This window comes from Equus quagga, chromosome 1 (genome assembly GCF_021613505.1).
Source record: "Equus quagga isolate Etosha38 chromosome 1, UCLA_HA_Equagga_1.0, whole genome shotgun sequence".
Lineage (NCBI taxonomy): Eukaryota > Metazoa > Chordata > Mammalia > Perissodactyla > Equidae > Equus > Equus quagga.
The window spans coordinates 117,395,200-117,411,569 of NC_060267.1; positions in this window are offsets into that span (position 1 = coordinate 117,395,200).

Consider the following 16,370-nt stretch of genomic DNA (forward strand, 5'->3'; position numbering starts at 1 on the left):
TGTCCCACATGCCACAACTAGAAGGACCCACAACGAAGAATATACAACTATGTACCCGGGGGCTTTGGGGAGAAAAAGGAAAAAATAAAATCTTTAAAAATAAATAAATAATAAAATAAAATCTCATTTTTGATATTTCTGTGATAATTTTTGCCAAAGAGTTATAGCCATGGCTCCAAGTGAGGAAAAGCCTTCTATTGTGGGGCTCCTCTCTTTTCCATTATATTTAATAGCTATTTAATCTCCCTCTTGTGATTAAGTCATGTTGCGATCCTAAGTTGTACTTTTTAAAGGTTGAATGCAACCATCAGGACAAGGGGGCTACCATGAGTGCAGAAGATTATAGGATCAAACCTGTTCCTTAAATGTTCTCTTCTGTGTGTGGAATAATGGTGTGAATATTATATAGCAAAGCTGCTACTGCCATAATCCTCTCCTCTACCTCCCTCCTCTCTTATTTACTCAAAAGTCATGTAGTGCATTGACTGTTGTTACTTTCTATTCTAGAGAATTATGGAGACTATACTTTTTAAGATACAGATTTTTGGGGGGCACATCCTTATAAAATGCTCTAAGCTATGGAACTGAGGCCCACAAGACACATCTTTAGGGATGTACCTACTATTTCTTGATTTTCTATCTTGATTGTCTGTTGTCCAGTGACTTTCTTATAACAAAGAGTGGAAGTTGAACTCTTTAAAATACCCGCCCTCTATATACCTACATCCCACACACATATGAATTCTTCCTCTCCCCCAAAACCAAGCTTTGCATTGGGTTTTGATTTAGATAAGGCACAAACTCTTTCATTGGCCAGAATAATTGTCATTGTTGGGGAGAGTATCTGCAAAATTAACATGGAATCTTACCTTAGAGACATGGCAGACAGATTTTTATGGTGAACAAGTCTCATAAAAGGGACGACTTTGGCATATTTATCCTTAGCCTGCCATATGACCTCGAGGAGGTCCGATTTCAGTGTCACAGGCATTTTGGTTAAACAGCTACATTTCTCAAAACCCCTGTGCTGCCACCCTTCCACCACTTTCTAACAGGCACAGAACAGTTTCATGAGGACAAGTTAGAGTCTGCTTGGCATCAGTGAGGTGTGGGATTGTAAACTTCCACCCTGTAGTATGGTTCACAGCTGAGTCATAGATTATAACTACATTTTGTAAATTGTACAACTTTTGGTTTTCCTTAGAGCTAATGATTGTCTTTTTTCCCCCGCTTAAAGCAGTATGTGCCTATAACTTACTTGACCCCAAACTTTCTGACAGAACCATACAATTTCACTCAGTATAGACAAATTCATCATCCAATCAATTGGTTGTATTTTTGTCCTTGGAGACGTCTATCCTGGAACCTGCATCCTCTTTACTTCAAGCTGGTCTGCACAGCTGTTGCCCTGTCACTTCCCTTCAGCATCATGCTGGTTTCTTCATTCCCTTCCTGTATCAGAACTCTTGTTTCCTGGAATCCACGTCTTTCTCTTTCTTGTTTTGTTTCATTTCATTTTTAGGTGATGTGCATACATCAATAGCTTCCTGAGAAAGGTGATTTGGAGGTAAACGTTTTAAGATTTTAAATAGCTGAAAATGCCCTTATTTTACCTCCATACTTAATTGATAGTTTAGCTGGGAATAGAATTTCTACTAGGTCAGAAATAATAACTAATGATGTAGAACATCTTTTCATGTGCTTATTTGCCATGCTTTCTATGTTGATGAATCTGTTCACATTTTTGACCATATTTTTTCATTAGGTCATTTATTTTTTATTGACTTTTGAGAGGTTTTTTATGTATTCTGGAAGGCAGATCTTTTTCAGATATATGATTTGCAAATGTGTTCTCCTAGTCTGTGGCTTGTCTTTTTAATCTTTTAATAGTGTGTTTTGAAGAACAGAAGATGTTAATTTTGAAGTCCAGCTTATCAATTTGGGTTATTTTATGAATCATGCTTTTGGTGTCCTATCTAAGAAATCCTTTCCTAAACCAGAGTCACAAAGATTTTTCTCCTGTGTTTTCTTCTAGAAGTTTTATTTGTTTCAGGTTTTACATCTAGTTTTATGTTCCATATTGTGTTAACTCTTGTAAATGGAATGAGGTGTGGATGGAAATTCTTTTTTTTAATTTTTGCATATTGACCATGTGTCTTGAAATTTTGCTAAACTCACTTGTTAGTTCTAGTAGTGTTTTTGGTTAAATTCTGTCAGGTTTTCTATGTAGACGATCGTGTTGTCTGTGAATGAAGACAGTTTTACTTCTTTTCCAATCTAGATGTTTTTTGTTTCTTTTTCTTGCCTTATTACACTGCTAGAACCTCAAGTACAATGTTAAATAGAAGTGATGAAAGTGGACCTCATTGGTCTCTTCCCCTACATTACAGGGGAAACATTTGGTTTTTACCATTAAGTGTGATATTAGCTGTAGGCCTTTGTAGACCCCTGTAGATGAAGTAGTTCCCTTCTGCCCCTACTTTGCTGACAGTGTGTTTTTGTTTTTTCAATCAGGAATGAATGTTGGATTTTGGCAAATGCTTTTTCTGAATCTATTGAGATGATCACATGGATTTACTTTTTTAGTTTGTTAAATGATGAATTATAGCGGTTGACTTTCAGATGTTAAACCAACCTTGCATTCCTGATATAAACCCCACTTGGTTGTGATGTATTATCCTTTTTATATATTCTTGTATTGTACTTGCTAAAATTTTGTTTGGAATTTTTGCATATATATTCATGAGAGTTATTGATCTCTAGTTTTTTTTTTATTATTATGCTAGTTTTGTCTGATTTTTGTTTGTGGGTGAGGCTGGCCTAGTAGAATGAGTTGGGAAGTATTCTCTCCTTTACAATTTTTTTTGAAGAGTTTATGTAGAACTGGTATTATTTTTCCCTTAAATGTCGGGTAGAATTCACAAGTAAAGCCATTTGATGCTGGATTTTAATTTGTAGGAAGATTTTTAATTATGTATTCAATTTCTTTTATGGATATATGGCTATTCCAGGTTGTTTCTTCTTGAGTAAACTTTGGTAGTTTGTGTCTTTTAAAGAATTTTTCTATCTCATCTATGTTATTAATTTCTTGTCACAAAGCTGTTAATAACATTCCTTTGTTATCTTTTACATATCTATAGAATATGTATTGACATCACTTATCTCATTCCTGATTTTGGTAATCTGTGTCTTCTCTATTTTTTCCTGAATAGTCTGGCTAAAAGTTTATCAATTTTTTGGATCTCAAAGAACCATATTTTGATTTTATTTGTTTTTTCTCTTTTATACTTCATTGGTTTCTTCTCTGACCATTATCATTTCCTTTCTTCTACTTAATCTCAGTCCAATTTGTGCTTTGTTTCTAGTTTCTTTCTTTTTTCCTCCCCAAAGCCCCAGTGCATGGTTGCATATCCTACTTGTAAGTCCTGCTAGTTCTTCTATGTGAGCCACTGCCACAGCATGGCAACTGACAGAACTCTTGTTCTGTTATGTGGCCCGTCTCTTTTCCATTATATTTAATAGCTGTTTAATCTCCCTCTAGTAGTTAAGTTTTTGGTGGATAGCATATTGTTGGATCCTGGGGTTTTTGGTTCTTGTCATTGTTGTTTGTTTGTTTAACCTGCTCTGCCTGGTGAAGGTAGAAGCTGAAGTTCCCCTCTTGGTCTTGCTGGCTTGGGTGGACATGGGGTCACAGTTTTTCCCATGGTGCTTGGCTAGCATAGAGCAGTTATTGCATAAAAGTTTTCTGTCTTGTAGGTTTCTCCTTTTCTTGTCCTTTGGCTAAAGAAAGAAGACTTTTCCTGGGCTTTTTTTTTTTTTTTTTTGACTCTGCTTGTTGGCATTTCCAGGGTGCCCAAGTATGGGATATATGAGGCAAAAAGAAAACCTAGGGAACTCACCACCATGTCATTCCTTGGGGCCCAAGATCCCCAGCAGGTGTGCCACCTTTCAGAGTCATCTTACATTTGTTTTATATATAATGTTTAGGTTTTTCATTGTACTTAGTGGGAGGAATTAGGAAAAGCATGTCTATTCCATCTTTGTGGAAGCAGAATTCTTCTCTGTTGTTTCTGAAAAGATATTTCACTGGATATAGAACTCTAGGTTGACAGATATTTTTTCTTTCAGTGCTTTAAAGAAATTGCTCCAGTGTCTTCTTGCTTGTGTTATTTCCTATGAAAAATCTTCTCTAATTCTTATTTTTGTTTCTCTGTTCATAACATGTATTTTTTCTGGAATTGAGCAGTTTGATCATGCTCTGCCATGGTGTGATTTTCTTCATGTTTTTTGTGTTTGGAGTTCACTGAGATTCTTGGATCTAAGAGTTTATATCTCTTAAATGGTCCCTCTCCAAAAGCAGACGACTCAACCAAACTCATGGCGAACGCTAACCTGCTGTTACTTTGTAGTTGAACTCTGAGGTTTACCATGTCCCATATTGTTTAAAGTGCAATACATACACATACATACAGGCATTAATGTAGGCATACGTTAATAGGCTTACATATGCTTTGTACACCAGAGAAACAAGCGCTTTTCCACAGTGCTCTGTTTTGAACGTTTTGGGGCATAATTTGAATACTTCCCCAAGTCCAAGGGTGACCTCATTTTTCATATGATCTAGAGATGCCTTCAAGGAGGTGAAGCTTGCCCTCAAGAGGAGAGTCTGCAAGTGTGAGAAGCACAGGCTTGGAACCCAACCAACTTGGGTTTGAACTCCGTATCTCTTACTGTGTAATTGTGGGAATGTTATTTAACCATTTTGAGCCTCCAGTGTATAAAATGGGGATCACAATCATACCTACCTCCTAAAGTTGATATGTGGAGTAGATGAGATAAGTAAATGTGTATCATAGTTAAACACTCATGAAATGGTAGTTGTTACTGCTGTTGGTATTTTTTTATTGATAGCCTTTATTTTTTAGAGCAGTTTTAGGTCACAGCAAAATTGAGGGGAAGGTACAGAGATTTTCCTTGTACACCCTGTCCCCACATATGCCCAGCCTCCCCCACTATCATAAAGCCCACATCAAAGTGATACATATGTTATAATTAGTGAACCTACATTGACACATCATTATCACCCAAAGTCCATAGTTTATATTAGAGTTCATTCTTGGTGTTATACATTCTATGGGTTTTGACAAATGTATAATGACGTGTATCTGCCATTACAGTATCATACAGAATAGTTTCACTGCCCTAAAAATCCTCTTTGCTCTATTTATCTCTCTCCCTACCTCCTGACCTCTGGCAACCACTGATCCTTTTACTGTTTCCATAATTTTGCCTTTTCCAGAATGTTTTTGGTATAATGTTATGTGGCCTTTTCAGACTGGCTTCTTTCACTTAGTAATATGCATTTAAGGTTCCTCATGTCTTTTCATGGCTTGATAGTGCATTTCTTTTTATCATTAAACAATAGTCCATTGTCTGGACACAGTTTATTTATCCACTCACCTACTGAAGGACATTTTGGTTGCTTCCAAGTTTTGGCAACTATGAATAAAGCTGCTGTAAACATCCGTGTGCAGGTTTTTGTGTGAATATGTTTTCAGTTTCTTTGGGTTAATAACAAGGAACACAATTGCTGGATCCCATGGTAAGACTGTGTTTAGTTTTGACACACTTTGGTTTAGTGTTAGACAGCCAAACTGTCTTCCACAGTGCTTGTACCATTTTGCATTCCTACCAGCAAGGTATGAGAGTCGCTCTTTCTATACATCCTCGCCAGCATTTGGTATTGTCAATGTTTTGGATTTTGGCTATTCTAATAGGTGTGTAGTGGTATCCCATTGTTGTTTTAATTTGCAATTCCTCGATGACATATGATGCAGAGCATCTTTGCATATGCTTATTTGCCATTTGTATATTTTCTTTGTTGAGGTGTCTGTTCAGGTCTTTTGCCCATTTTGAAATCAGGTTGTTCATTTTCTTAGTGTTGAGTTTTAAGAGCTCTTTGTATATTTTGGAGCTGTCAGCATTTTCATTTGAATTATTGTTATCTTAATTGCTTGAGCAAGGGCTTCATTGAGACCTCAGCATTCTAGGCTGCAAAACATGAAAAATCATTTTTCTATTGTTTTGGAGGGAGGTGGGAAATTATCTTCACCTGAAAAGACATAAAACATGTTCCTCTAGGATTACCTTGATCCAAAAAGAATTTCAGGCTGCCTCTTACGTACAACTTTGACTTCACAGGCCCTCCATGCTATAAATCTCTCCCCACAAAATTAGCTCATGCCATGTGTTTCTTAACAATTGCCTTATTAAGTAGTGAGAAAAGCCTGTTCAACATAGCATTGCATTTCTTCTGTGTCTTCCTTGGAAGTCTGTGGATGAACGAAGGATTCTGCTGTCATCAGCAGTGGTGACAATACACCTGTTAGCAAGTCACTCCAACTTCCAGAGAACTGTTCTGGCCTAGATCATTCTGTAAAAAATAGTCACTAATGCTATAGAAGAAAAATATGTCCCACTGTAGGTGAAGGAGGTGTTTTATTATCTGATTTCCATTCTCCCACCCCTTCACTATGCGTCAATAGATTTATATCATGGGATTCATTTTCATTTTATGTCTTTTTATTTACGCACCAATTCTTTTACAAGTAATTTTAATTCTCCTTTTTATGAGAGTGAGGCTCTGTGTCTGTGTATTCCTATATAAAATTCCTATATAAAATAATTGTTTTTAATACAGATTTCAAAGAAATATAATGGATTTCAGCTACAACGATTTCTCCCTATTTAGAGGAGATGAACACCTAGTTAGATGAAGAGCGTCATTCCTCGTATAATTTGAATACATACTGTTTCCATGACAACTTGTACTTACCAGCTTGCCTGGTAAAAGAAGTGTTTGAATTCTTTCTTTGATAAAAGATTTGACCAAACACCGGGGTTCCAGTTTTTTAAATTCCAATAATTTAATTCAAGTTGGGGGCTATTTTTGCTTTTAACTTGGGCTGCTTTTGAGGAAGAAAAGCCTAAAGACCATTTTGGGGGTAACTTCACCTTCAAAATAAAAGGAGAGGATTCACAGGCCAAATGCTAATGAGCATAGGAAATGAAGATATTTTTGCAGATCGTGATCATTTCTGATATCTTCCAGTTAAATTGAATCAAGAGATGATGCAACAACTTATTAAGATGCTATTTGATTTGACAAAGAATGATTCAGTTATTCATTTCCATCTGGACATTATAATCATTAGGCTTGTTTCCTCACTGCTAATTTATATCTTGCCTTTATGGGTGGTTTGTGCCCTCTTACTGCTGAATTTCGATTCTTCTTTCAAGGAGTATGGTTTTATTAATGATTTTCCCTCAGAATGAAAGATAGGAAATTATTTGCATCATTAACTGTGCTTTTGCAAAATATGAAAAAGATGTTACCATATGTTATTGACAAGATTATGCTTCATATAATATAAAATATTTTAGTCCTTAAGACAAGAAAACATGACCCTTGGGCATTTTAGGAATGAGAGAGAATTAACTCAAAGTTAACTCGGAGTTTAGTTCTGAGGGATCTGGAATGTTTTGAAAGAACAAAAATGATTCTTAGCTATCTCCAAGATCATTGTCAATGATAGTAAATATTTGTAACACAAAACACATGCAGACTGATCTGTGGGGCACCATGTTTATCATAACCCCCCCCCCACACACACACACCTTGGAGAGACCGCATTTTCTAACAGACTAGTGTGATCAATATGTGCATATCTTTCACTTCTCAGAAAAAGACAGCATCTTACCATAAAAACTAAGAAACTTCTAAAGAATTACCACATCATGCAACTTAACATCATATGCATATTATGTAACAAGTGAAAATCAACAGAAAAGGAGTAACAAGTTAACAGTATCTTTCCGTACTGGGAGAATGCCATTTCTGCTGATGGTAAAAGGAAAGAGATTAAGTAACTGCAGAGGTTTCATTGGCCTAAAACGCTGTCTGAACGCATCTTCATGATTCCTATTGCAGCACTTTGCACAGTAGTTACGGTTCTGAAAATTTTATGCAATTACAGTATTTTTGGAAAACAAATAATGTGGCTTCATTTCAGAAATTGCTTTATTTTTCCTTTCCTAATTGCCCATCAATTGATAATAGCTTCTCAAATTTTAGTGTACGCAGCTCTCAGGAAGTAAATGGCTTATAAAATATTTCAGTATACATTTCAGTGAATATTTTAATCATAGAGGGATTCATTATCCAGATATTTACTGAAGACCCACTACATGAGCAAGCTTTACAATCGTCTGTGAGGGCTACACAGGTGAGCTCCCCACCCGCAAGGAGCTTAGGCATTAATAATAGGGCAGTAAGGTACAGGGGGTCATTTTGTAACATGGCACAGCACCTCCTAGTATTTTGCTAAGTTTATATTTTCTGTATCAGGAATTCTTACGCCGTAATATGATGTGATTATTTAAGCTTAAAAATAAAACTTTGGAAAGCACAGTGCCCTTCCTCAGAGTACTGGCCTGCAGAATGTTCCCCTAAATGATGTCTGAGCTGTAACTGAAAGCTCAAAACAAAAGCTTATCCCAAAAGCAGCTAGCTTCTTAGCTGCAAAGAAGTGACCAGCTTGCTGCTGACTTATCTTAATATGCAAGCAATTGTCAGCTTGCAGGGGCCAGTGGGGGCCTGCACGATGAATGCAGAAAGCCAAGTGGCAAAGGCCGTGCTCTGTGGACCTGCTCCTGGCTTGACCAACCATTCCCGTTTGTCAGGACTGAGGAGGGGTTTTCCTGGACTTCCAGGACTCAAGTCCCAGTAGTCTCACGCAACTGGGACAGCTGGTTGCTCTATACACTCCTCTAAATCTCCAAAGAGCACAAAGGAGAACACCCGTATTGAACCCGCGTAAAGCTGTGGGGTTATCCCAGCAGGAAGTGTAATAAGGAAACAACAGCTGACTCTTGTGTGGCACCTTATGGCTTGGGCATGGCCTCCCCTCCAGACAGCACTGTGACACTGCTATCATTAGCGCACTCGTTTTTAATTGATAAAAAAAGGAGACTCAATGAGGATAATTGATTTGTCCCCAAATCACACAGCTGTTAAGCGTGGGCTCAAACATACATTTTTGGATTTTCCTCTGATCACATTGCCTCTCTGCTGTCCATCTTTTCCTCTCCTTTAAAAACTGCCAAAAACCAAGTTGAAGCTTGCTGGCCTTCCTCTCCAGGTCCAGTTTTTAATCTCAGTGATGCTCACATCTCTGGCTGATTGATTGGCCTGGGGAGGCATTAATAACTACTCTTTTATAAGGAGCCAGTGATTTGCAGAATGTATTTATTGCAGGGTTGCACATGATGGAGGGGAACCTTGGTAATCTAAATGCCCGACAGTAGGAGTTGGTTATATGAATCATTGGCTCTCCGGTCAGTAAAATCCTGTGCAGTCACAACAAAGGTCCCTTAATCTGAATTCTTAGACTGGCCACAGAGCCAATGTTTCTGAAATCATGGGACTTTTTTCTTAACCACGGAAAAGCATGGTTAGTTTCCAGTGTTCCCTTTGCCAGGGCAACGGGGTTCCTGCGGAAAGTAGTTTGGGTACCTGCTTAGCGATGGCTCTTGAGCTCTGGATCTCCTGCCCCTTTCAGGAGTGTTTGGTGACTGAGCTCCTGTGATGGAACTTGCCCTGGTCCTTGAAGGATGGTTAGAGCATTTGGATGGCCAGAGAAGAAAAGAAAGGTCTCAGGCCAAAGTGTGGAGATGTGAGCGCACACAGTGTGTTTACTGAGTGGGGAGTAGACAGATCATCGACTGAGTCAAGTTGAACCTCCCATGTGCCGTCCTAGGAATCAGGGAGGCAGTGGTGGAGGAGTGGTGGAGCTCAGGTCGTGGCAGAGCTGAAGGCGCACAAAGGGGAAGAGGGTGTGTCGAAATATATGTATTTCCAAATACCTATGTTTAACATATATTTATATATGTCCAAGTATATATAAATATAGGTATATATACACCGAATGTATTAGGAAATATGCTTGCAAATGCACTTGGAGAGGTGGGTTGGGTGGGGAGGACTTCAAATGCTAGACTGGAGATTTCAGAACTCAGCCTGTGAGAGCCAATCAGCCATTTAGGGCTTTTGAGCAAAGAAGTATCAGGGGAAAAGTACTTTTTAGGAAAACAAATATGCTGTCCACAGAAAGGATAAACCAGCAGAGGAGGAAGACTAGAAATGGGGAGATGAATTCACAGACTTTTTTCTTTTTTTTCCCCCCCAAAGATTGGCACTTGAGCTAACAACTGTTGCCCATCTTTTTTTTTTCTGCTTTTTCTCCCCAAATCCCCCTAGTTCATAGCTGTATATTTTAGTTGCTGGTCCTTCTAGTTGTGGCATGTGGGACGCTGCCTCAAAGTGGCCTGAGGAGCAGTGCCATGTCCTTGGCCAGGATCCCAACCAGCAAAACCCTGGGCCGCTGAAGTGGAGCACGCGAATATAACCACTCGGCCACAGGGCGGGCCCCCAGTCACAGACTTTTTTCAGTCAATAGCTGTTGTATACCCAGTTCCTTTCCTTAAGAAATCTGGGTGGTGTGCCATCCATGCGGCCCGCCCTGTTCTAGGCACCAGGTGCACAGAGGTGAACAAGAGGACCCCAGCCCTCTTGTAACTGATGTTCTGGTGTGGGAGACAGGCAGTAGATCAGTGCAGCTTTGACATGTGCTATGAAGAAAATAGTCGGGGAGGAGAGAGGACCTGCTCTAGAGCTGGAGGGTGCGGAAGGTCTTCCCCAGGGTGCCTGAGCCGGAGAAGGGGCCAGCCATGCACAACCGAGGCATTGGAGGCTCAGGAGAGGGGACAGCATGTGCAGATGCCTCTCAGCCGTGGAGATGAAGGAGGGAGTGCAGCCATGCTCTTAGAAAGGCAGGAAGGATCCAGAAGATGCCAAGCCCTGTTGGCCACCGGGAGGTGTATAGGCTTTATCCTGAGAGCAGTAGGAAGCCAGTGAAGCAGTTCGGGCATGATCAAATTGGCGTTTGGGGACAATTGTCAGACTGCTGTCTGGCAGTGGGTTGGAGGGGCAAGTGCTAGAAGCAGGGAGACTAGCGAGGAGGGTATTGTGCTTGGCTGGAACTCGAGGTGAGGACTAGGAGTGGGTGGTACCACTGGGTATACAGAAGGGAGATGAATGCAAGGGGCAGGAAGAGCAAAACAAGAACTCCAGGGCTGATCAGTGGATTTGAATGTGGAGCGGGGGGACAACTGAAACTCGACGTCACATTTTCCAGGCGTGGTAACTGGGAGGACCTCAGTCTCCTCACTGCAAATGCTTAACAAGTGCTATTTCCTTCCCCCTTTCCCCTTCCACCTGCAACTTGGAACTAGACCCTCAAGGATCTTTTAGATTCCAGATAAGTAACATTGGTTGAGCTTTTTCTGTGTGCAGCTTGCAAGGCGCGTTAGACATATTTTCTCATACATGCCTCAAAGCAGCCCCCTTAGGGAGCTCTCGCCATTATTTCCATGTTCAAGATGAGGAATCTGGAGCTCAGCAAGGTTAATAACTTGCCGAGGTCACACAGCTTACCCCTGGCAGGATCTTGGTGAAAGCAGGATTTAATCTCACTAAAGCAAGCACTCTTAAACCACGCTACAGTCTCCCCCGACGCCCTCAGTGTCCCAAAGGCAGTTCCAGCCTCCCCCATCCCTCCAAGCCATTGCCCTCAGACTGACCGACTGCAACACTTGCCTTTGCTGGAAGTGTCAGTCAGGGCCTGAACCCCAGGCCTTTGCCTTCCTGTGCTCCGTATCTAGGGACACTGAGGTCTGCCATCTAGTGGTCACTGCCTTCCTCTTTCTTCTGAGCTTTTAAAAGAAAGGAAAACAGAATTCCCACATACAAGACAGCCCTGCATATTTATAGCATCACACCCTGTAAACAGGAAACTTCTCAGTCTTAGAGAAGCAGCCCAGTAACATAAACATAGCACATTGCCAATGAGTTCCTCCGCCCATTCAAGAAACATTAAACATTAAAAAATATATATGTGTGTGTGTATATATATATATATATGTTCATTCCACTGGGAAGTAAACTCCGTGAGACAGGGATTTCTTTTTCTGTATTCCTTCCTAATGAATCTCAAGAGCATAGAACAGTGGCATTTGCATAGTAGACATGCAACAGATATTTACTGAATGGAGAATAAATGAATACCTAACATTTGTTGCATCTTACTATACCAGGCACTTGACATGTACATTTTCTCATTTAACCCTAATGATGACTCAAGAGGTAGGGACTGTTACGATGCCCATTTCTCAGATGGGGAGACTGAGGCATAGAGGGCTTGCCAGATTTCGAGAGAGCTAGCTTTTGACTCAGGTTTTCTGACTTTAGAGAGCCTGGGTTTAAGTACTGTGATAGTACCTCCTATGGACATCTGCTGTATGCCAGGCCTTGTGTGTGGCATAGCCACCATTTAGACAAGTGGTAGAAGCACCTCCAGGAGACCACGAGCCATTACCCTCCCATGTTTTGACTCTCTTGAATGAAGGTTCCCTTCCTGCAGGGCTGTGATAGAGGCGATAAATGGAGTGAATTCAGGAAAGGCTGGCTGGCCAACGAGTCCCTGTCATTAGCTGGCTCTGTGACTGTGTGACCTTGCACAGTATACCCGAACGTCAGTTTCCTTATCCGTCAAAGGAAGAGACTGAGTTAGGATCCTTGCCTTCCCTTCCAGCTCCAACATTCTGTTCCTGTGACTCCCAGGGAGCCGGATGTGAGTGGAAGAGAGAGGACCACTTGTTACTAGGCAACCAGCACCCGCCTCACCCATGTTGCCATGGTGATGATGAAAGTTGGGCTGATGGGATTACCAGCTCCTGCTAATTGCATATGAGAGCTCAAGGTCTCTGTCTCTTTCTTGCTTGCTCGCTAGCTCTTACTTTCTCATTCTCCTAGGGACTGTGGAGAGATCTCCTCTCCTCCATCTGCAGCATCCCTAAGATAGCCCTAGTGCAATGGAAAGCAATTGGGAATGGAGCCTGGCTGTGCCCATGAGTAGCTGTGTGACCTTGGGCATGTTACTCAGCTTCTCTGGGCCTCCATTTCCCCATTTGGAAAATGAAGGTGTTGGCATAGTGATTCCTGTCTTAAGGCTCTTCCCAGCTCTCAAATCCTTTGATGCCTAGGGAGCATGTCAGGGGAGAAGACCACACTGTTACTAGGCAACCAGCAGGCACCCTGCCCAAGTTGCCTTGGTGACTGGATGCTGAAGGGGAGGGGTATAGCTGCTGCAGCTAATTACTTAATTATTTATGAGTGCCTCAAGTCCTTTTTGTTGTTTTTGTTGATAGGGGCTGTGGGGTCACCTTCTCTTCCTCCCTCCTGCCACCCCAAGTCATCTGAGTTCCGTGTTAACGCAGTGGGAGAGCACGTTGGCCTGGATCTCAAGCTACCCACGTTCTAGTCCTGCCTCTGTCATTTCCTAGAGCTGTGGCCTCGGGTAAGTCACCTCACCTCTCTGGGCCTCAGTTTCCTCATTTCTAACATGATGGGTCTGCTTTGATAATCTCCAAGTTCCCTTTCTACCCTGAATTTCTAATTCCTGCTGTCTGGTTGCAAAGTGGGGAAGGTCAGGGGAATTTTCCTAATTTGTTATTTTCTAAGGATGATTGTCAAGAGCAATAACAATAGTTAAGTCCCTTAGACATTTCAAACAGAAAGGGACTGGAAGTTACGCCCATCATTCTCTCCTTGCCTCTCCCCTTAACCATGTTGCCTGACCTCTTTTATTAATCTTTAGATCATTTACATTTTATTTTTTTGTATATCACCTGCTTCCACAATAGATTTAAGGGGTTCACAGTATAACATACCTATGTGCGCAATTAGGTCATTAAAATAAAAATAGGAATAAATTAACATAAAAAGAGTGATGGGTCTTCCTTGGTTAATATTAATGTTATGATTGAGCTTCAAATGTAATTCTGAGCATCCTGGAAGCCAAAGCAAAAAGGAAGGGAGGTACATAATTGTTACTCAATAAAGAGAAATTGCGAAACTGTTCCTACTTCTAAATGCTGAAAGTAATTTATCATGTGATGCATGCTCTCTTTTAGAAACGGCAAATAAAACTTTTAAAATAACCCTTTCTTGCTGAGGGTATCGGTACAGGACATAAGGAAGAAGCTAGACTTGACAGTTTGACTAGTTCTAATCATTAGAAAGCAAAAACTCCCTTTCTACTGTAGACGTTTACAAAGATAAATGTCACTTAGTAAATATACATTTTCAGAATCAACCATTATTTATAAATCAATTATACATAAATTCCTGTAACCACTTTGCACAGTAATTTAGCAATATGTGTCAAATTTTTTAATGCAGGCAAAAATTCTACCTCTCCAAATTTACTCTGAAATAAACTTGTGCAGATGAGAAAAGACATTAAATATAAAAATGCTTATGGTAGCATTATTTATAAAAGAAAATGACTGCAAACCACACAAATCTTGAGGGCTAGTAAATTAAGTTATATTACATCTTTTCAATGGATTCTTTGCGGCCCTTAAAATGAAGTAGATCTGTATGTTTTAATATGGAAAAAAGCCTTCAAATATATAATGTTGAGTAAGATAAGGAGGTGAAGCAATGGTATAAAATGCTTCCATTTCTGTTATAAAAGATACAGATAGGTATACAATTTATATATCTAGCTATATGCTTTTATGGGCATACTTGCATTTTTCTGCAAGGAAACTGGTAACACTGGTTTCCTCTGGGCAGGAAGATTGATAGTGTTGGGAGGGAGGGAGCCTTCCTATTCATTGCCTTATTTTTACTATGAGGACCTGTTAGTTTTCCAGTTAGACAGACAGTAGAGCTTGACAGTTAAAAAAGCCTAGACTCTGGAATCTGAATTACCTGTGTTCAGATCCCGGCTCTGTCATGTACTGTGTGACCTTGGGGTAAGTTTAACTTCTCCATTCCTCATCCATAAAAAAGCTAATAATAGTACCTTCCTCATTGGATTGTCGGGCAGATTAAGTGAGTTAATAAGTATAAAGTGTCCATAACAGCCTAAACAATGCCATAAATGCATTTTCCTGAAAGAAATAAAAGGAAAAAATAAACAAAAAAAAAATGCATCTAACCAAAAGGACCCACAATATCTCAAAGCTGGAAGGACTTTATAAATATGTCGTTGCTTCCAGTATCACATGTTGTATAGAAATTATGTTTGAAGCGGAGATCCCCTAGCAGTGGTCTTGTTTTCATTGTTGTCTTTTTATCTGACCTTGAATACCTCTTAGAGGAGGCACCTACCCTGGGCTTCAGAACAGGCATTTACGATGCCCGTGAAGCCCCAGAACCCATCTGGTTTTGCGGTTCCTGTTCGAGACCATCCCAGTGAATGCTCTAGCTAAGAGCAGAACATATGCTAGGCCAGGTAGAAAACCTATGAGGAGGTGGAACTCTACATCCACAGCTCTTAAAGGCCAGAGAGGGACTATCCGGAAATTCAAGTTTAAAGAGGGTGTCCATGCTCATGCCGGTTATGACGTGTGCTTACATGCTTTCCTCCTCCTTCCTTGCAGGTGCTTTGGGGCAAGCCTGGAAAATTTTGCCTGACTTTGGGAACCCTTCTTTGAAACTGGCCACACTTTGGGCCAGGCTTGGGCCCCTCACTGTGGGCACATGGTGGCCCCAGAGAGGGTGGGATGGGGACCCTGGTTCCTTCAAGTCAGCTGGGTTAGGAAATGTGCTGTCACCAGGAGGAATGCAAAGCTGACCTGTTACAACCACATGCCTGAGCCAGTGGTACCTGGCTTCTGTCTGTCTGGCCCTTTCTTTCTGCACTCTTGAGCATTCCAGTCTCTTTATCCATTTGGCCAGCGGTTCCCCTTGCCATCTATCTGTCTCATCCAACTGTGCTTCCATCTGCCCTTCCATCCTTCCTCCAGCCATCTGCCAGCTTTGCCACCCATCCTTCAGACTACTGGTATCTCCATCGACCCTTCCTCCCCTCCCACGTGTGCGTCGGAAACTCTATCCACTGGTCCATCCATCCATCCATCCCTCCATCTTTCTACAGCCGGCCTATCCATCTCACCGACCTCCCGTCTGTCCGCTGAACCAGCCCCATGACCTCTGTTCCGCTCACCCCCATAGCCCGTGAATCCATCCTCAGCCTCTGCTCTGCCCTCCCTCGGGCCGGCCTGTCCATCAGTCCCCTGCCCTCGGGGTCTGTGCCTGTGCCGAATCTGCCCTCGACCCCCCCGTGGGCCGGCCTGTTTTTGTTTGGCGGCCGGGGTCAGGCCGTGTCCCCAGCGGCCCCGCAGCGCGGTTCCCAGGCCCGGCGGGCGGCGGGGCGGGGCGGGGCGCGCGGGGCGGGGCG